The sequence below is a fragment of the Canis lupus genome, chromosome 28 (assembly GCF_011100685.1).
Source record: "Canis lupus familiaris isolate Mischka breed German Shepherd chromosome 28, alternate assembly UU_Cfam_GSD_1.0, whole genome shotgun sequence".
In the NCBI taxonomy this organism is placed as follows: domain Eukaryota; kingdom Metazoa; phylum Chordata; class Mammalia; order Carnivora; family Canidae; genus Canis; species Canis lupus.
This window is the reverse complement of record NC_049249.1, coordinates 17,080,486-17,085,380: the sequence shown is the minus strand read 5'-3', so window position 1 is coordinate 17,085,380 and position 4,895 is coordinate 17,080,486. Positions and strand designations below refer to the sequence as shown.

General features: G+C 43.8%; 1 long non-coding RNA gene across 1 annotated transcript; it reads right to left on the bottom strand.

The window, feature by feature from the left end:
* Positions 1–1,600: 1,600 nt before the first annotated feature.
* LOC111093081 lies at positions 1,601–4,856 on the bottom strand. Its single transcript, XR_005380272.1, has 3 exons — positions 4,760–4,856; positions 2,573–2,679; positions 1,601–1,863 (listed from the first exon to the last, which is right to left on the bottom strand). It is a non-coding gene; the product is annotated as an uncharacterized LOC111093081 (long non-coding RNA).
* Between the last annotated feature and the right edge of the window lie 39 nt (positions 4,857–4,895).

The following is a 4,895-nucleotide window of genomic DNA, read 5'->3' as shown; positions in this document are numbered from 1 at the left end:
GGGAGTATCTTCCTTTGATGGCTACCAAGTAATCACAGAAACTCACTAGACCACAAAGAAATAAGTCATTAAGGGTGTTATCAATAGTCCTTGCTCAAACCAAGACAGCACAAGAATCTCAAGGCCATAAGCTTCCTGGTCAGTTCTCAATAAAAGACTGCCACTAAAAGCCCTCAGTGGCAAGCCTGTCAGGACCTCTCACTTCTGAGAGCTTTCTCTGTATCTTTAATACACTTCTATCACTTTACTCACTCTCCAAAATTCATTCTTCGACTCTGTGAGACAAGAACCTAGCTCTCCCATATCACTTGTGTCTGTCGGACAGTACAGCTCCTATCATTCAGCTAAGGGGGAGGGTCTGCTCTCTGAAGGACAAGGAGATGGGCCAGGCTGGCCCAACTTCCTTGCAGCTCTCTGATCTGGCAAAGGACTGAGCTTGCCCGGAAGTTTTTCTAGCTTCTTCCCCATCTCCTTTCCCATTTGAGGTGTCAGGTTCCCCAGACGCAAGGTGGTGCTTCCAGGGAAGTGGGGAAACAAAAGAAAAGGAAGAAGAAGCCAAGGTTCAATTTCATGGATGTCCCGTGGAGGACAGCTTCACCCTGGTCCCTCAGGGGTGCTCTAGAGTATGTTACCCCTCAGTGTCGTCCCAACCAGAGAACAGAGGGTTTGACCCTCACGATCCCAACTCATTAGGCATTGGTCAATGACCAACTTGAGGGACATAAGTTCCCTTCTCTTTCCTCCTATGATTGGGCAGAGCAAGCTCCAGGTGCACAAGCACAGGCCTCTGAAGAGTAGCTGCAGGTGCTGACTGTCAGAAATTCAGGAACACTAAGGAGGGGACCTGGGCCAAGCACTGACATTGTCAGTAGTACCAGGACACATTTATTCCATCAACCAAAACTCAAAAACTTAATGATGTGGCCTTTTGTTTTCTGGTTCCATAAAGGGAGGACTTGTATGTAGTTATTTGGACCAGAGGTGGTGGGGAACAGGCAGGGTTTCCATGAGGGGAAACTCCTCTGGGCCCAAGTAAAGGGATGTGGTGGCTTGAGAAGGAGTGCATTCTGATCAAGACCTTGAAATATCCTCCCACCACACTTAGCATGCAAAGTGAGGTGGGAGCCACTGGGAAGGCTGGCTGGCAGGCTGCCAGGAACTTCCTGGGGTGGCATTTACTTTGGTTTACCAGGAGGTAGTGGATCATATTATGTAAGAATGCACACTGGTTTCAAAACCCAGCCCTATGACTAACCAGCTATAAGTCCCTGGACAAATTACTTAACCTGTGTAAAAACTGGGGAGTCCTAAGAATTATCTCATGGGGCACCTGGGTGGCTCAGAGGTTGAGCATCTGCCTTTGGCTCAGGTTGTAATCCCAGGGTCCTGGGATGGAGTCCCACATCGGACTCCCTGCAAGAAGCCTGCTTCTTCTTCTGCCTATGTCTCTGGCTCTCTTTGTGTCTCTCATGAATAAATAAATAAAATCTTTTAAAAAAAAAGAATTATCTCATGGATTTGTTGTGAAGAATAAATGACAGATGTGTGTGTGTGAGAGAAAGAGATGTAGCAAAGCCATTGAATATAGTAAGTCCTTGCATCAGGTTGTATTTTTCAGGGAAAAGCACAATATTATCTCCCGTCTCATGTGCTCTTTAAAACCATGCCATTTTCCCATCAAGAGGTAGAGTCTATCTTCCTTCTCTCTGAATCTTGATGGGACTGTCACTCTCCTATAACAAACAGCAGGCAATTGGAACTGATGTGATTTCTGAGGCAGGATCAGAAAAGTTGATAGCACTTCCACCTGGTTCACTAGGAATCTTGCTTTTGGAACCCTGAGAATGCCATATTGTGAGGAAGCTGGAAGCAGCTCACATGGAGAGAAAAAATGGAGAAGTTCTGAGTCTATATGAAGATAGTGACACCAGTCTACCCTCAGCTGTGGTAGTCACTGACCACAATCCAAGCCAAAACTGTTCAGCTAAGTCTTCCCAAATTCCGGATCCACAGAAACAGTAGGGGGGAGGGAGTGAAATGATTGTTTCTGATTTAAGCCACTAAGTGGTTATTTGTTACACAGCACAGATAGCTGAAGTAGGACCTCATAAATGCTAGGTATTGACATTGTCCTTCACCATAGCACGTGGCTATGATCCGCAGCCTTGTAGGTTCTGAAATGTGATTTTGTTTTATTCCGGAGAGAGTGACTCACCCTCTCAGGGATGGACTGTCACTAATCAAGGTCACAAGGGATGGATGTACAGCCCAGAAAGCCAATTTACTACCATAACAGAACTGCAAGGGGGTTAAATGTTCTGTCCTCAGGCCAGGCAATTTTTTTCATGTAAGAAATTTACTTTGGAAGCTAAACTATAATCAGATTATCTGGTGAGCATAAAGTGAGAATACGGGAAATTAGTTGTTCAACTCAAATGATCCTATGGTATCAGGTCAAGCAAACACATGGTGTTATCTCCCTGAAAAGAACCCACCAGCTGGGTCCCACCAGTTGTAGGATGCAACAACCCAGACCGGGGCTGAGACACCATTTCCTTCAAATGCCCTTTACCTGACAACATTGGTCCTTCTGTTTTTCTTTTTTCCAGCTTCAATATAGACCAATTCCCCTTCTGAGTGGTACAACATTTCTTTAGTCCAGCAGATAGTCATAGTATTCTACAAAGAAATGTTTAATAATGTATGAAAAATATAAGTCATATGAATTCAAGAAATACTATATCCAACAAAGTGAAAAAAGGGTTCATTAGTATAGGACTTCTCAGAAAGAAGTCCATATAATGAATATGCTAATTCATGATACAAACCATCCAGAGGAAAATAATAAGACAGTGCATTTTCCCTTCACACATACATCCCCACCAGTCCCAGATTACAATTGATTAATGCTATTTTAAAAACACTTTCAATCAAGTTATGCTCTGAACCAGGAATCATTCTGACCACTTAAGTTGTATTTATATATGACTTTGCTGGCCCATTAGGTTGATTTTGTTATTTAACTATCAGAATATTCTTCTCATTTGCCTTTTGTCCAAGTTCCCTTAAAGGTGTTACTCTGCTGTTCTTAAGGAGTTCTGGATATGGGATGGGAAGGGGGGCAAGGAGAGGAAGACATACACACAGTGATTTAGGGAAGGTGCTAGGATAGAGAACCAAAATAGTATGATGCCTACTGGAAATAAGGGAAATAACTTTAGAGAGAGGCAGCATTCAAGGTGAATTTTGAATATAGAGTAGGAGTTTAACAGGAGTTCAACCAGCAGAGGTGAAAAAAGAACACTACAGGCTGAGGAGCAGATCGAGCTGAAGCCCAGAGAGAAGCAGGAAATGGAGTATTTGAAAAGTTGGCTGGAGTACATGATGCTGGAGGGATGAAGCTGGCAATTCAGGAGTGGTCTAGAAAGCTCTATCAAAGACACTGGGCTTTATATGAAGGTGTAGGGATCCAGAGATGGACTGTAAAAGAGTGAGTATGAACAGATTAGTCTCAGGATCTGGGAAAAGAACTCGGACACTAGTGTATGGAATGCACTGGAAAAGTAAAATATGGGAAGTGACTTAGGAAGTTACCACAATATCCCATAGGAACATTAGCTGAACATTAGCTTAGATAGATGTGGTGGCTCCATAATTTTCTTTATATTTCTCCGTGCAAAGGAGACAGACTATTAGAACATCTGCTGTTAAGAAAAAAAAAGATACTGAGCTCTGTGCTTGGGGCTTTTTGAAAAATCATCACCAGATCATTTCAGGCATGCAACTTCACACAATGACAAAACAAAGAGAAAGTGCTCCTTGGTGACAGCACATAAGCAAACCACATAAATCCAGCCCCGCAGGTAGAAGAATGAGATTCATCCCAGCTCTCAATACAGGGAGACACGAAGATACAGCCAGACATCCCCAAGGCTAATATATAACAGCTGATGTCTCGTCTCTTAATCAATACTCTGTTCTGAACTCTCTCCCATATCACCAGGGGATATTCAGTTCTGTAATCCTGGGGGCCTTCCTTTAAGTGCTGTTCAGAAGTTCCAGGGATCTTGTACATCTTAAATTTTCAGAGGAAAATCCCTTTGTCTTCAGCTCTCACAATTACAACTGGGTGATTCTGGTCATCCAAGGAGACAGATCTGAGCCTGAGCCCAGAGCTGTTCTGATGCAATGACCAAGGCCACAGTCTTGGGTCTCCCAGGCATCCCCAAGCTACCTCACAGCAGTCCTATGTGGGCAGTTCACGTCTTCCCCTTACAAAACCCACAGAAGTCAGTGAAGAAGCCAGTCTTCTCTATGGCTCAGAGAATCTCAACTCTGCTTCCCTGCCAGCTGCCTCTGCCTCCCCCCTCCCAAGCCCTGATCAAGCCCAGGAGTCAGAAACTCAACTACCTAACAAGCCCAACAGGTAGTGCAAATGAATGGTACCTATCAAAAGTAAGATGACAAAAAGGCCAAGGACTCAAGACCTGGTCAGGAAGACAATAAGGAGTGGTAGGGACTGTGGCTAATCAGACACAAATGCCTTCCAAAGGGGACAGACCCATTGCTGGCACTGCAAATATGGAGCTAATATCTGACTTAGCACCCATTTTCTGGAAAAGGCCTGAAATCTGGTTTTTTTTGTTTTTTTTTTTTTTTTGTAGAATCTCTCCATTTAAAGATTTTGACAATAATCAGACTTAAAACTCTGTACTGACTAATACTGTTAAGACTATACCAGACACATCACTTTACTGACTTTGGCCCTGGGCTGTGCTAATGCAAGGCACAACTAGTCTGGCATTCCCCTTTCACAAAGCCTGGGCTTTCAAAAGCAAAGGAAAAGTCTGCTGTAGCCTGGCAACACAGAAGTTCCTGAGGCAAAGGAGTTCAGA